This window comes from Mustela nivalis (assembly GCF_964662115.1).
Source record: "Mustela nivalis genome assembly, chromosome: 6".
Lineage (NCBI taxonomy): Eukaryota > Metazoa > Chordata > Mammalia > Carnivora > Mustelidae > Mustela > Mustela nivalis.
In genome coordinates this window covers 12,827,492-12,845,353 of record NC_139025.1, presented here as the reverse complement: position 1 = coordinate 12,845,353, position 17,862 = coordinate 12,827,492, and the positions used below count along the sequence as shown (strand labels likewise).

The window sequence follows — 17,862 nt, the reverse complement described above, 5'->3', positions numbered from 1 at the left end:
TTATCTCCATTTTCAGGGAGGTAAGTAGATTGTGTATGACACAAAGTACTCACACCCGGCGGGCTTGCTCTCCATAATTATTGGGCTGGCAGAAAACTGATGGCAGAAAACTACTTCAAAAATATATTGTAAAAGAAAAGAGGTCTCCCTTTACAGCCTCAGTTATTACTTCTGAAGTCTAACTCCGATATGAATCTCTCTATCTAGCAGAAATACATTTAGTGGGAGAAAACTATTGATAATTAACTTCCTTAAAATGTGAGGTGGTCAACTCACTTGTCTGTTGGGAACCTTCCTCCTCAATCACTACCCTGTTATTGTGTGATTTAGGCCTAGAATTCAGGAAAAATTGTGGCATAAAGATCTGGGAGATGACTGATTCAGATCCAGGACAGCCCTCTCTGACCTTATGTTCGGCATTTAAAACTGAGTTCTAAGAAAGAAGACCTTGTCCAAACCCTTCATCTTCTACATGTGGTCTCTCGGGGTCAGAAACTGTAAATTCCCCGAAGGCAAACAGGGGGCAAGCCCACGAACAAAGCCAGATTTCCTCAAGCCCAGACTCCTATCCCATCAGTTATGCCCTGATGTTCTTCCAGAACACGCTCCTCTGCAATCTGTCGCCATCAGTTTGAACCACAGTTTGAGCATCCTTTCTGCACAACCCTGTTTACTCCCCATAGCAACTGCTCGGCGGGGTGATCCACAAAGTTCATGCGTGAAGACCCTGCCTCCCAAACCGGGTCACGGCTCTAGGGGTCTGACTCCACACCCAAGCTGCTGGCCCTAGAACACCCTCCCTCCTAAAAATGTCTCTCCTTGATGAGATGTTTAGGTTTCTGAGGGCTTTTTCTTTTTTTTTTTTTTAAATCCCAAAAGCATCTAAGCTCAATATCCTTGAAATCATATGATTAAGAAACAAAAATCACTTGATCTCAGTTAAAATGGACTAGAAATTAACAGATAAGTTAACAGAATTTATCATGTAATCTAAAATGTACTTATGGTTATCTCAAAAATATCCGTGTTGAGGAGGACAGGTCAAGGGAAAAAAAAGCCCACTTAACTAAAATTTAATATCGATTTTGGCTTCATTTTTCTCTTTAGGAACCTTCACAACAAAAGTAAATGAAAAATAACAGCGATTTGACCTTCTTCCTTTCTATCCAGTTACCATAAAAGGGCTTGAAAAACAGCCACATAAATGAGCAAATCTTTTAAAAGAGAGACCAGAAGTGCATCTGTTAGAACTGGACAAGGCACCGTCACAGTGAAATCACCAAAAGGCAAACTAATGCACAATAGAATCAGCTCTTTAAAATCCTAGCAAAGTAAATAAACACATTCACAGGAAAAGGAGGGCTGGTTAGTACAGCACAGGTGAGGAGGACAATAGAAACGAGAAATTACAAACAACTACCATCAAATTCATGACGGTCAGAATAATCATCTTTTATGCTTATGTGATTTTTCTCCCATACAAGTCTTCCCATTGCTGCCCCCTTTTGCAATGCTGTTTTTTAAGTGAACAAATTATATGCTTTTTGTTTCCCAAAAAAACCCTAACAAAATGGAAATAGTGCAGAAAAAGTGAAAAATACATCTTCTCCTTCAGGACACCCCAATACCAACTTCAAGGGTAGCCACTCATGATAGTTTGTGTACTCCCCCAAACATGGTGTGGTTGGGCACCCACAGTAAGATAGGCATCGAAAGATAAGGGCAGAAGAGAGGAAGGATCAGGACATGGGACAGCTCACTTCCGAGGAGACTCAATTGAGTACGGAACCAGAAAACCACAGCAGAGGGGCAGAAGGTGAACAACAAAAGAATCTACCTGCTTCCAGGAGAGGCAGCAGACCTCCCCTTGCCAAGCTGACCTAAAATCCATGTATATCCTGGTGCTGACAAGAGGAGCCCTCTACAAATGTTTCTGACAACTTGTCAACAGCAATTAAAGAAAGAGCGAATGAAATAACTTTTTTAAACCAATTCACACCACATTCCCCCAGGTTTTTTTTCTTTACTAATTATGCACATACACAAATATTCATGCACATTTCTATATAACCCTCAAATAAAATTATGTTTATTGATTCCTCCAAACTTAAAAATCCCTGAATTCTAAATGAGATTTACTGACAAATTTGTTATTTTTTAAAAATTGAGGTATTATAGAGGGCACGGATTGCATGGAGCACTGGGTGTGGTGAAAAAATAATGAATACTGTTATGCAGAAAATAAATAAATTTAAAATTTTTTTAAAAAATAAATAAATAAAAAATTGAGGTATAACTGATATAACATTATGTTAGTTTCAGGTGTACAACTCAATGATTCAGTATTCGTATATATTACAAAATGATAACTGCATGTTATCTGTAAGTTCAGTTAATATCCATCAGCATACATGGTTACAAAGTTTTTTCTTCTGATGAGAACTTTCAAGTTCTGTTCTCCTAGCTCCTTTCAAATACACAATACCATATTATTAACTATAGTCACCATGCTGTACCTTAGACTAGCATGACTTACTCATTTTATAACTGGAACTTGGTACCTGTTGATCACCTTGACCCATTTCATCCCATTCTCCCCAACCTCAGGCAACCACCAATCTGTCCTCTGTAACCATGAGCTTGGCTTTTGTTTTTTGGGTTTATTTTTAGATTCCACATTGCCCACTAATTTATTAACTTTATCATTTAAACTTCCATTTACAAACTAGAAAAAAAAATACTAACTAAAATGCAAACTAACCAAGTGTTCAAAGACAAGACCTTGAGGCAGGAAGTCTTCTGTTTCCTGGCCATGCTTTTCATTTTTGTGACAAAGTGAAATGAATCCCCTTAGCTGGAATGGAAAGCTGGATCTTCAGACGTCATCTTGTGTGCCTGCATTAGCACTCGTGCTTTAAAATTTCAGCACTCTGCCTGTTCAGTACTGAGTGTTTACAAAGTGCATGCAAGCACAACACTTACACTCTCCTGCTTAAAACCTCACAATAACTTCCCACCACTTTCAAGGCAAAACAACAATCTCCCAAATGCACGACAGATCCCTCTAATAGGCAGCCTTGGCTCCCTACTCTCTGAATCTTCAGCTCAGCCAAGGGGAAAGAGATCCAGCTACAATTTCTTGAATGTACCATGAATGAGTCTTCAGGAGAAACCAAGTCACACAATTCTCTTCCCTCATTCTCACGGCTTGTTCCTACCTACCCCTCTTTCTCCTGTCCAACTCTTACTCCTCAGGACTGCATCTGGGGGTGCCTGGGTGGCTCAGTGGGTTGGGCCTCTGCCTTCGGCTCAGGTCATGATCTCAGGGTCCTGGGATCGAGCCCCACATCGGGCTCTCTGCTCGGCAGAGAGCCTGCTTCCCCCTCTATTTCTGACTGCCTCTCTGCCTACTTGTGATCTCTCTGTCAAATAAATAAAATATTAAAAAAAAAAAAAAAAAGACTGCATCTGGCTGTAGTCCCTCCTAGGAAGTTGGCCACACCAGACCCCAGCCCCTACCATGCTGCCATGTTACCTTTACACAACATCCCTTGAGAGTACTGCATGTAACATATGGTGATTCAGAATCAAGACAGGGATTCTCTAGTTTAAAGAAATTATCACTCTACTATGCATCATTACCTTCTAACACCAGCTCTGCTGGCAATAAAAATGAGGAATTCTCAGTTTGAAGTTTTCTGACAAAGCAATTGATTCTGAATTTTTTTTTTGACAAAATTGCAGTTAAAAGAAGTTGGAAAAAAAATTTTTAACAGAACACAAGTGGAAGAAAAGGGCTAACTAGTATTATAAAAATCACGGGTATAATAAGCATCAAAGACATTCAAATCAAAATAATGTTACATTATTTTATACCCATTAGGAAAAAATCCTAAGAATGCCAGGACTCACGGTTAATGGTGCACAGTTAAAACAGACATCCTTATGTTGACAGAGGTCATAAAAACTGGTAAAACCCTTTCAGGAGAAACCAAAAATTAAAAAACAAACCAACAACAACAACAAAAAAAACAAACCCCAGTAAACCAGAAAATATTCACATGGTTGGGCTCTGTAATCTCTCTTTCAACATTTGGAAATGTATAGTTGTCCAAGGGCAGAGGGATTTTCCTTCACTGAGCCCCAAGATTCCTCACACTCTGGCCAGCTCTTTCTGATCTTTATTTCTCCGGCAGGACCCGGAATCTGTGTCAGACTTTCCGTTCCTTGTGAGCTCTAAGCATCCACTCTTTCTATTCAAGTCTCTAACACTCACACCACATCCTTGGTTCTCAAAGGACAATCATACAAAATATTCCAATATTTCAAGGTCTTCTGATACACCACCAACTAAGCCGCAAGTGGGCCATGAGGTGAGGGATTATGCCTTATTTAGCTTTGGATACTTTGTTCCTACAGAAGTTTAATGATAAATGTCATCCACATTTAAACACAAGTGGGACAACACACACTGAGAAGTGATTTTACAATCTCTAGAAGGAAAACTTTGTACAAAGATACTCACTGCTATGCTATTTAGTTTTGCATTTACATTTTTAACAAAGTACTGCATAGAGTAGTTAAAGGCCAATAGTACTACAACATATAAAAAAACAGAAAAAAACCAGAGTGCTTTACCCCATCTTCTCCACTGGCAGGAGCTACCCCTTTCATTCACACCACTGTTCTCTCCAGTATTTTCATATTCCTCACTAACATGTTCATACTGCTATTTCTTGACTTATCTTAGATATTATCTTTTGAAGTTTTATTGTGGAAAATGAGAAATAAGCATACATCAATAAGTATCTCCTTTCTTCCCTTGCCCTATGCTATGTGCATATATTATACCTACACATATAGCAGGATTTGTATTATTATGGCTATATTTGCTTAATTGCTTCCATTATTTTTCCTGGAGTTAATAATTGTTTCATTTTTCCCCATTTTCCCCATGTTCCTCTAGTTTCTATACACGTACCCTTAATTTTCCCTGAACTCAAGAAGAGGAGAAAAAAAAAAGTTTTTATTACTGTTTCCCAGATGGTTAAAAACAACATGTGCCCTATCAATTCCATTTCTGTCTCCTGGAATCCTCTCTCCTAGAGCTTTCCATCCTTACACTCCCATTTGACCTGGCTGATCACTAGGTCTACTGTAATGGCATTCTCAGAAGCATCCCATCATTATCATCTTGACAGTTCCTTCTCCTCTCTCCTCTGATGGGTCCCATGCTTTGAAGACCTCACATCTTCCTCATTCTTAACTCCCTCAGTTTGATAACCATTACTTTCATTCAGCAAACGCCTAAGAAGAAGTACATATGTACAAGCTTTGAGACTTGGCAGGTCTGGCCTTAAACTGACAATTCAGTTGGGTATAGAACTCTGGGTTGGAAAACATTTACCATTGGAATTTTAAAGGTATTATTTCATTATCCTCTAGCATCCACTGTTGGACTGAAAAGTCCAGTGATAGTCTGATTCCTATTCTTTTATACATTACATGTTCATTTGTTTGTTTTTCAGGATGTTTTTAAGGTCTTTTAAAATACTGGAGTAGCCTTTCTGTGAGTCTTTTTATAATCCTTGTATTGGACACCCAGTAAGCCTTTTAAAAACATATCTCTTTCACTTAAGTGAAATTTTCTTTCTTACTTCATTTTTTTTTAAATAATTTTCTTCCTTCCTTTTCTCTTTCATTTTGAAAGTTCTATTTATTAGGTATTGGATCTCCTGAATAAGGAGATAAGCTTATCTCTTCTCTCCCACCACCCATTTCTTTTTCTTTCCAGTACCAGGGAGAAATTTTTTACCTTCATTTCCCAACCATACTATTAAATGTTTCAGTTGGCTCTTGGATTCAATTCTGGAAAAACTTTTGTTTTCCATAATTGTTTTAATTTCAATGATTGTTAAAAAAAATTCTGTTTTTATTTCATAATTGCAATACTCTTTCTCATCCCCTCTAATGTTAAACTAATTTTTAAAGCTCCTTCTTCCTATTCAGTATCTGTATTTTCCCCACATATACTTTTCTTCTGTTTGTTGTGATCTCTGTCTTTCTCATTTGGAAGGCTTTTGGTCATATGTCTGCTGTCATTAGCTATCCTTTTATATTTAACATTCAGGCATTAAAAAGATAGAAGCTCTATGTAAAAGCAGGTCTTGTTGACTACTACACAAACTTTCCTACAGGGGACTGGTTAGGTTCCCAGTTGTTTTAGCTGTGGAAACTGAACACAGGGAAAAATATAATTATAACTGTCTAGTACCTGTTTAGTCTTGGAGCTCTCTTCCTATATCCAGGGCAATTCCTTGCCTTATACAGAGTATCTACCTTCCACAATAGAAGTTACAAATGTCACAGTGTCACTCAAGCAGACATTCTTACAGATAAGATGTAGACATATAACCTGCCCCTTGGCCAATGACATATGCACATCTTTAACTCTGAACTGAAAAGTAGTATCTGGAGAGAGCAAGGGGTTAGTGAATCAATTTACATGGGAAGTGGTGGTAGCAGTAGTGCCTCCAGCGCATGGTGGTGTCCTCAGTAAAATGCCCATGCTGGCAACACAAGGCTGGACATCAGTGTTCAGGGGTAACACCACGGTGGCTTTCTGTGTGACTGAGTATCCTCTTAGCCCCTTGGCCTCCCTTGTTCTCACCCATTTTCCAAACCCAGTTCTACAGCCTTCCTAGTGATTCTGCAAGTCATTAAATATTATTTCCATAAACTCCTCCAGTTTAACTCAAACAGAGGGTTTTTTCTTTATACTGGGGAAATCCACACATGCCAGGTGTATATAGGTCACTTTAGTCATTCACAGGTTCTCTAGAGAAGAATGGTTACATTTCCCGCCTAGTGTTCAGCATTCCAAGAACCAAGCTCAGCGAAAAATATTTCAAATAATTCCTCCTGCTTTCTGGAGGCTTTATGATTACACCAGGTTAGGGAAGGGACCCCAGTATCTATCTACAACTGGTCCCAACTCTCCAATCTTCCAAGCAACCTGGGTCCTCCAATTCTGGGGTTGTACAATTATTAATATTAATTAATTAATATTAATAATTCCCTAGAACCGCTCTATAAAGGCATTCACTCTCAGCTCTGTCCACATCATTAAATTAGGTATAAACATTTATCCCTCTAATCCTAATTTGCTCCTATTTTTCTCTTATTTGTCTTTGAATATTTATGCTTTTTATAGCTCTTTAATAAGTCATAGGGTTTAAGGAGGGGAAGGAAATAACTGTGGCGTATGTTCAATGTGACATGTTTAACTGGGAATTGTGATGCTATTTATTCTAAACTAAAAACTTTCAATGATGAAATATTTGAAACATGCAAAAACATAGAGATACCTATTATCCATCATGTGGATTTAATAAATGTCAGTATTCTGCCAAATTTGCTTCAGATTACAAAGAAATAAAACATTACAAGTACAGCTAAAATATCAGTTCCATTCCAATCTTAGCTTCTCTGAAGAAACTTTTCTCCCAAAGATGCTCTGCTCTCCCATAAGTATTTTGTGTATTTATGAAATCTATAGAGATGGTATTATTTGGAATCCATCCTTTTACAACTTTTTTTCACACAAAGATTGTTTTTAAAGATGTATTTGGGGGTGCCTGGGTGGCTCAGTGGGTTGAGCCTCTGCTTTCAGCTCAGGTCATGATCCCAGGGTCCTGGTATTGAGCCCTGCATCAGGCTCTCTGCTCAGCAGGGAGCCTGCTCCCCTCCCCCTCCCCCTCCCCCTGCCTCTCTGCCTACTTGTGATCTCTGTCAAATAAATAAAATCTTAAAAAAAAAAAGATTTATTCATGTTGATACAGGAAGATATAGAGCCTTTATAATAACTTGTATGTTTTCCATTCTTTGTATATGCTAGATTTTACTGAGTGAAATCTATCTTGTTTCCAATTTTTTGCTATAACAAACAATGAAAGACTGGCCACTGCTTTTCTAACTGCCAATGCCAAACCAATTCAAATACGATAAAATAATAATAAACACTGCTGACCCCATCAGTTCTCCCCTTCAATTAATTTAAGTATCATTCTTGTCAAGTTTCATGGCAAACTCTCAGTTTGCTTTGTTTTCAAACTGCACTGAATTTGTAAGTTAACTTAGAAAATATTAAATTATTTGTAATATTGAGTCTTCCCTTTCAATAACATATATAGCTCCTATTTATTTAGATCGTCTTTAAGATCTTTTCATCCAATGGTCATTGCTTATCATTTTTTTTTTAAGATTTTATTTATTTATTTCTCAGAGAGAGTGAGTAAGTACAAGCAGGGGGAAAGGCAGGTGGGGAAACAGGCTTCCCACTGAGCAAGGAGCCTGACATGGGGCTCGATCCCAAGACCCTGGGATCATGACCTGAGCCAAAGGCAGGTGCTTAACTGACTGAGCCACCCAGGAGTCCCCGCTTATCATTTGTTATATTTATTATCAGGTACATTATAGTATTTTCTTATTCAGACTGGGATCATTCACATAATTATATTTTTAATACAGTGTTGTTGTACACTGAAAAGCTGCTTACTTTTAATTTATTTCACCCAGGAGTCTTATTAAACTCTTATTATTATTAAAAATTTAATGGTTCTCTTTAATTTTTTACAAATTGAAATTTTTTTCCTTTTTGTTGTCTTATAGAGTTAGCTAGTAGTTAAAATGGCTTAAATTCAAGATACAACATTGAGTAAAAAAGATATGCTATATTCTACTTTGTTGCTTTTTTAAAAAAACATTTTATTTATTTATTTATTTGATAGACAGAGATCAAAAGCCGGCAGAGAGGCAGGCAGGGGTGGGGTGGGGGGGAAGCAGGCTCCCTGCCGAGCAGAGAGCCCAATGTAGGGCTCAATCCCAGGACCCCGAGACCATGACCTGAACCAAATGAAGAAGCTTAACCCATTGAGCCACCCAGGTGCCCCCATATTCTACTTTGTAAACATATATTTATATATGCAAAAACACAAGGACTTTAAATACAAGGGAAATGCAAGAGATGGTGCAGTTGAATAGTTGAAATAGTTGGCTTTTTGGAAGGAAGGATTTTCTTCTTTATAAATATTTGCTATAAAGTAGTTTTTTAAAAAAACACAATTACTTTGGAATATTTAAGAAAATAACATAGACCCCATAATTTTACTAAAACTAATGAGTAATCAGCAAGAAAGTCATGAAAATATGCCGGAATATTTAAAGAAGGAATAAATCTTACCACACGTGAGTATTTGTGCAATGGTAAAGGATTTGCCAGCTAACAAACGGCCACTACTCCATTAGGCCTATTATTTTCACTAAAGTATATGGCAAGGAATACAATTTAGATTGTGTTCTTACATTACTTTTGGTATGATTTTGGCAGAGAAAAAAAATGGATTATACTTTCAAAGGCATTTTTGAAATACTAGTAGTTTGGACTTGATTATAAAATCAACGGAAGATCTAACCTTCAATGAAACCACGAGTCAGGGCTACCCACCTCCTTCCCAAAATCAAATTCAGGATCTTACTGAGAGCACATACAGGAAATGAATTCAAAAAAGTCTCCTTTGGGGCGCCTGGGTGGCTCAGTAGGTTAAAGCCTCTGCCTTCAGCTCTGGTCATGATCCTGGGGTCCTGGGATCAAGCCCTACATCAGGCTCTCTGAGAGCCTGCTTCCCTTCCTCTCTCTCTCCCTGCCTCTCTGCCTACTTGTGATCTCTGTCAAATAAATAAATAAAATGAAAAAAAAAAAAGTATCCTTTAAGACTAGGTATTCAAGACCTAGTGACTTAATTAGAAAACTGACAAAAATGAAACCCTGACCCAACTGAAAAAGTTGTGTGGTACAAGTAAAACAAAAATTGGACAATAACATGAAGGGAAAATTGTCAGATAAATAAAGTGAATGAGAGACATTAGGGTATATATGAAAATGAAATACACTAGAATGAAAGTGATAATTTCCAAATAGAAACTTCAAAGGAGAAAATATAAACAAATTGAAAATCACTAATGTTCTTAAACGGAGGGCCCATTTCTCCACATTCTCTCCAACAGCTTTTAATTTTTACCAATCTGATAATGTGAAATCTAAGTACTTTCTCTACAGACAGAAATGGAAGAGCATGATTCAGAGGATGTAAGGAAATGACAGAAAGTTACTTTTAAGTCAGGAACCAGGGTATGGAAAAGTACTGGTAAAAAGCTCTTGGGCTCTTGGCTGTCTCAGTTGGTAGAGCACGTGACTCTGATAGAGTACTTGACTCTTGATCTCAGGGTCGTGAGTTCAAGCCCAACATTGGGTGTAGAGATTTCTTTAAAAAAAAAAAAAAAAAATTTTTTTTTAACCAAGAACAACAAGGAAGGGAAAGAAATATTGCTCATATTTCTAAGTGGAGTACATGTTGGAACAGAGCAGACCTCCATATATTTGGAAAAAGAAAAAAGAAAAACAGCTCATAAAAGTATATCATTTATTCACATGAAGCCAAAAAAAAGTGGGTCTGGAGAAGAAAACAGAAAGGCACAACTACCTTGTAAGTTATAGAACAAAAGAGCATCAAGGAGGAAAAAGAAAAAAAATACAGGGAGCCCAGCCATCCTGCTCCCTTATATCCTGTTTGGGAACAGGATACAGTATAAGTAATAAACAAATAATACTATAAAAAATACAGAGAGCAATATTTATTCAGCACTGAGTGCACATCAGGGACCATGGAAGGCATGCTGCATTAGAAGACACAGAGTGCCCTATGAAGGCACAGGAGAATTCTGTAAGAGGGAAGGCTTCATGGAGAGAAGAATGAGCTTCTCCTGAAGATAAAACAGGAGGGAGCTGGGATGCAAAGCCTGGACACAGTAGTTCAGTAAAAAAGGAACAGGTACTGCTTGAGCAGTGAGAAATCGATCAAACCATACTGCACTGTGAGGTATACACAGTGATCATGATGGACTAAGAACATGGATATAATACATAAATAGATCATGAGAAATAGTTTGGTCCAGAGATTATGCTCCAAGTCACATGAAGGTATAAAATGAAACAAATCATGGTCCAAATATCAAAAGGAATTGATTATAGTTCCTGAGGGGTCAAAGCTTTTAAACTACCATACAGGTTCTCAGATTTTAAATAACTGAGTAATATAAATAGGAAAATGAAAACAAATTACTTCAACTTATAGAAAAGAGCCCAATTTGTAATAAAAGAAAATTTAAAAAAACTTCCCAACATGTTTTCAAAATGCGTAAGCCTGAAGAGGACAGAAAATTTTAAAGGTGATATTTTACAAAACTGGATTAAAAAAAACAACAAAGGAAGCCAAATTATTGGATATCAAGTTTAAAATAAAAACATCAAGCTGGTGCTATGATAAAAGAAAGATCTGTAATAAACTATGACATTTTATGTCAAGTCATAAACAGAAATCAAGGAAAAAACTGAAACATAAAAGGAGAAATCAAGTGAAAATAATCACATTCAGTTATTAATTAGACAAATATTTACTGTGTGTCTACTCTATAGCAGGTTATTATTCTTGGCACCCAGGTTATAGCACTGAATGAAAGTGACAGAATTCTTTGCCTTCTTTGGAGTTACAGTCTAGGGAGAGAGACAGACAAAAAATAAATAATAATTTTTTTTTTTTGACATGCTGCAAAGCACTATGAAGAACAAAGCAGGAGAAGAGAGAATGAGTGCCAGGAATCTCAGTTCTAAAGAAGGTCGGGAAGACACAAAGCGAGGCATGGACATTTCTGCCAAGAGCATGAGGAAAGGGGGCGAGGCAGTCAGTGTCACACAGATCCAGCGTGCACAGTAATGACAAGAGACAAGGAAGGACAAAATTCATGAAACAAAGTTGTCCTCCTTCTATGTCCTAAAAATAGAATTACCTTTCTAGTCAGTTCACTGTCTATGGTATGTATATATAAACCGAGCTAATAGTAAGTATTTAAAAAGCCTAAAATTGTGATTATTTTTAAAAATGGAATCTATATACTTGGATTAAAGTTTAATTTTTAGGCATGCCCAATAAAAACAAAGTAATAACTATATATAAGAACAAACTGAAACATAAGAAGACATTGTTTAGAATTCCTGAAAATTAAGGGGTACCTGGGTGGCCCAGTCAGTTAAGTATCTCTTGATTTTAGCTCAGGTCATGATCTCCAGGATAGAGATGAAACCGACCTCACTGGGCTCTGCACTGGAAGTGGAGTCTCCTTAAGATTCTCTCTCCCTCTCCCTCTGCCCCTCCCTCTGCTTGCACTCTCATACACTGCCCCCACTTCTAAAAATTTTTTTTTAAAAATAAAACTCTTAAAAATTCCTAAAACTTGAAAAGTGAAATTTCTAACCTATTGGATTAAGTCAAAATCATAGAGATAAATTTATAACTTTTAATACAAATGATAAACTGAGAATTCAACATAACCTTCCCCCAAAATACAGGAAAATGTAAAGAAAAACAAGAAAAAAAAGGTAAAATTAAATAAGCTATAAACATAAACACACAAGGATAAAATAAATTATGTCTCAAACAAGATTCTTTGATAAAAATAATAAAATCTTCATATCCCCCTAGAAATCATGTAAGTAAAAATAAAAGAGAAGCAAATTGAGATTAGAATATATATACATAAACCAGTGGATATTTTTAAACATCTGAAAATGAATAAGCAAGGACACAGGTGTTTTCCTTTTAAAACGTAACAGTATAAAGCATTAGAATACCAAAAAAAGACCATTAGAACAGTATGAAGAATTAGAATAGCAAAAGAAAGCCAAAAAAGAAGAAACAAAAAATTATCAATAAAATGCTTCCTAAATATGAGATACAGAAATAACGGGAAATTCTTTCCAACTTGAAGAAATTTTAACTTCTTAACTAGGAGATCATGCATTATATATTCTATATGCATAGGAAAAAATACATGTAAAATACAAAACATAGAGTAAAATAAAAGCTGGCAGGTTGTCTAATCAATTCTAAGTTAAACAGCGTTCCAATTTCAATACTCAAGGTATTAGAGAAAACTAAACTCTTGCATTTTATTTATTGAAAAATTACTATTCACCAAGCACTGTAGTGAAAACTTTACATACACTATCAACACAAATGAAATTTAAGGCAATATTATTATATCTGTTGGCATGTCACATAAATTACTAAGACAAGAACAAAAGTATAAGATCACTTAGTAGATACAAAATAATTTAATAAAATTCTATATAAGAATTCTGTAGGAATGGCTTCTGTTTTTGGAAAAGGTATTTATTTTAAATAGCAAAAAGACCCATAAGTTACTATTGGAAATTGGATGATTTACTATGACCTAAAACGAAATGACACAAATAGTGGGAAAAAATGAGACAAATGTACCATTTTTTATATCATGGATGTGATAATTGTTATAATGACCATAGTATTGCTGGGGCCTCACACTATCAGGCACACAGACAAATGACTAGTATATATACTATGAATAAAATACATAATCACTCACATAAACAGCTTTACACAAATTGTTCAGAAAGTATTAGTGTTGTTTGCGAGATGATAGCACTTGGGTAACACATGTTCTGAAGTGAAAATATGTAATTTTACAATGTAAAAAATGTTATTTTGTTATTTAGAAAAATAAATCGAAAAAGAAGAAGAAGAGCCTATTCACAAGAAAAGAAAATAGTTTGAAAGATAATGTTTCACTTTACTACTGTAACAAACAAAAATAAACAAAATTCAAACTAATTCCTTAGTTACAATGCTATCAGGATGCAATTAGCCAAATGCTTCAAAGGGCAGGAATTCTTAAAGAAAATAATCCATAACATTAAAAATCAACCTATACAAATAAAGATGTAAATGAAAGCATTACTAATAGCAAAAAATGAAAGTAAATTTAACATATAATTGGAATATAGTTACATAAATTAAGACACCAAAATATTTTTTAAATGATATAATACTACAAGTGAAACATGATATAATGTTAAACTTAAAAAGCAGAATGTGAATTAGTATGTGTATGTGTGTGTGTGTATATATATATGGACTGTTGTCTATATATTTTGAAAATGAATCACCTTCAGGTTTTAATCACAAATATGACAAAATTAATCCTGTAGGCAACTACTAAAGAGAACTTTTAAAAAGTACAAATTCCTCAAACAGATTTCAAAATCCAATTTTAGAGTATTACCCTAAAGTCCCATTTTTTTCATCATAATATTAGGGAAGAGTCTAAAACACAGTATTTGCTGCCCTAATACCTGAGTCATCCATGAAAATGACAGACTGTGACTAGATAAGAATATCTAAATTGAAATTCTGAAAAAATATCTATAATTTATTCCCAGAAATCAGGGGGTTCAGGGAATTGAAAATGCACAAGGTTTCTAAACTTATCTAGTACATATTGTACTCAAGCCAGCAGGTATGGCAGACCCTGTCCATCACCGACCTCAAATTTATCCCTCCCCATTCTTCCCTAATGATAAATTCTCAGTTTGTTCAGGCAGCCTTGGTGCACATCATCTATCCCAGCCCCAAGGGAAAAAGCAGGAATTCTTTAAATCACTCATGGACTCTGGGGCCCCCTGACCAATGACCGCTCTAGGGGTAACTACCTAATCCAGTCTGTCCAATGAGAAGTAAGCAGATGTCTGCAGCCATGTAGCAGATTTGGCTAGCATGTCCTTTGCCAACACACCTTCTTCTTCCTGGAAGTACAAGGAGCCAAGAAGAGCAATGGGCATCTTACATTAACCAAGGCCAGCCTGAGAAAGGACATGAATGGAATGGAGGACAAAATCCAGGGTCCTTCGGGGCGCCTGGGTGGCTCAGAGGGTTAAGACTCTGCCTTCGGCTCAGGTCATGATCTCAGGGTCCTGGGATCAAGTCCCACATCGAGCTCTCTGCTCAGCAGGGAGCCTGCTTCCTCTTCTCTCTCTCTCTGCCTGCCTCTCTGCCTACTCGTGATCTCTGTCAAATAAATAAATAAAATTAAAAAAAAAAAAATCCGGGGTCCTTCATGGCATCCCTGAGCATGTACCCCAGACCTGAAGTGTTGGCTTTATTGAGAAATTAACTTGCCTTTACTTAAACCACTACAGTCATTTCTAATACTTGAAGCAAATCACACTCCTGATACAAGAAATTAATCTGCATAAAGGTGATTTCTATTTATAAATACTTGCCATTTAATTTTTACCAAGAGCTATTTTGATTAAAGGTATTTAAACAAGAGGTAGTAGGTAGAATAAAGAAATGAAGAAACAAATGAATAAATAGAAGATAATAATAAGATCTTTAAGACAGTTCTTTAAATTTAGCTCCTACAGTAGAGACCACTAGAAAATATATGAAAAATCATACACGTGAAGTATAAAATTGGGGTGTTAATAAGGAAGTCCCTTTCTTTCAGCCTGTATTTTAATGATTAGCCAAGAAAAGTACTCCACATCAAAGCTTGCTCCAGAAATTGGTATGAATCTTCACACAAAAAATAAATTTACATAATTCTTTCTTACTTTAAATGGGAGTTGGCTTCTTATTTTTCAAGTTAGAAACCTGCTTTTGGAAATCCCCAAAATTAAATTTTACATATGGTATGAAAAAAATGTGGAAAACTTCATATTGTCTATAAAGGTGAATCAGGCTCAAAGTATTCTAGTGAGAGTCAGGAATGAGGTCCAAATTCTTTGATTAAAAAAAAAAAATCAAGTTGATTGTAATCAAATGATTACAGTTACCAAATGATTGCTCTACATTAATCTGTCAGATAAATTAAAAGGTTATGACATTTCATGCGGCTATCTCTTTAAGATTATTACTGTCCTAGACAATGGCACCATAATCTTCCATAATGTTCTAACACAATCCTGGTTTCCTGGTATATAGTTATTCACGGGGGAGTCCAATGTCACTGGAAACAAAAGTCCATGAACAGTGCACATTAACGAAACTATTAATACTTTTTTATCTTGCTTTGCTTTCCTCTACAAAAAGTGAAGTTATAGTTAGGTTTGAGCAGAAAATGAAAATGTTGGCATCTGCTGCTAGCTTGCATACATTTAAAATGCTTCAGAAAATAAAGCAGGTGACTTAGATTATTGAGGTTCATAAACTAAAGCGTCACGAGCAAATCACCGATATGTGTGGATGCCAGTTCCACAGCACCCACCAGCTCTGCCCAGCCTTCCACACCACCGCTGACCACGGTCAGTTAAATGGAAGCCCGGGAAGTGGTTCTCTGAGGCTCCTGACATGCCTTCTCTCAGAATGGAAGTCTACCTTCAAACCGGCGGACACTCTCCTCACGTCCAGTTCCCTACTGTCTCCTAACAACCTACTGCTCCTAATGTATCCAGAAAATCAGAGAAGGTAAAAACCAGATTCATCCTTAGAAAAGCAAGGCTCTCTCTACAGTCATAAGAACAGTGAGTATCTAGTGCAAGGCTTGGTACATTCTGGACATGCAAGCAAAAGTATGCTTTCCCCCTATTTTTTCGGTCTGTGCCCTTGCAAAGATGAGTTAGTTATTTCTTAAAAACTGAACTTATACAAACCTAAAAATCAGTAGTTTTCATCATAAAACAGCCAGAAATAATATTTACATTCTATCTGGCAGTCAACTCACGCCTAATGTTACAGTATTCCCACATGGAAAAGTAAGGTAGGTTTCTTTCTATCAGTTACACCTGACAGGAGCCAAGTTTCATTGCTGGGCCTCCTAAAACAAGTACGAACTCAAGTAGGAGTCGATCAAGGCTTTAGTTTAATTTTACTTTACTTTGTTCATTTTCATTCTTTGTATTCTATAAAGTACGTCCACGAGGGCCCAAGTTTAACAGAACCATAGTCGTATGAATTAAACAGGCACTCCTGGATTGAGAGCCCAAGCCAGAAGGTAACAAGTAGCTTCAGTGGTCCCGCTAAGCAGAGAAGCACAGAGACACAACCCACAGTAGCCTTCATTGGCAGCAAGGTCCTGCTGATTCACGAACAGCAGACCTCCTTGTTTATGAAATCAGTGACTGTAAAGAACTTAAGTAAAACTATAATAAAATGGCAGGGGGTAGTGATATATAATGGAGAAAGATATCCTATGTATAAAAGTAATGAAGAAAATCAGAAAAAAAAAAAAAAAAAAAGGCCGATATATTTGGTTACACAAAACTTGAAGACATCTGTGTATTAAAAGGCAAACCGAAAACTAGCAAGTTCAATACAGGTTTAGATACTGAACATCTATGAAGAGTCCCTATAAATCAAGATGAGGTACTAAGACTCCAAAAGAAAACTGGGAAAAGTTGTAACAGGCAATTAACAAAGGAGAAGAAAATAAATAATTGGCTAATAAGCATTTAAAAATACTTCTCTTCAGGAATAAATACAAATAAAGAGGCTGAGGCAGGGATTGCCCCCCACCACCACCAATAAAATGTGCTCCCTAGCTACAGGGAGGAGTGAAAACTAGTTTAAGAAAAAAAAAAAACAAAAAACAAAAAAAAACTTTGAAATATGTACCAAGAGCCTTTATAAAATGTTTACATAATTTTTATATACCCAGCTATTTTATTCCTGAAAATTTCTTAAGGAAATAATCCAAAAGACACAATCTTATGGAGAATAGGTTCATGACCGCATTATTTACAATAGAAAAGAATTATATGGAACCCCAAAAGCTCTCAAACAGCCAAAGCAATCTTAAAAAAGAAAAACTGGGAGTATCACAATATCAGATTTCAAGTTAAATTTAGTATTTTAAACAGTACGGTACTAGCATAAAAACAGACACACATATCAATAAAATACAACAGAAAATCCACAAATAAACTCACAATTA

General features: G+C 36.2%; 1 protein-coding gene across 9 annotated transcripts in view; it reads right to left on the bottom strand.

Annotated features, from left to right (window-relative positions):
- The window catches only part of SIPA1L1 (signal induced proliferation associated 1 like 1), a 363,533-nt gene that overhangs the window by 143,196 nt on the left and 202,475 nt on the right, over positions 1 to 17,862 (bottom strand). The window lies entirely within an intron of this gene.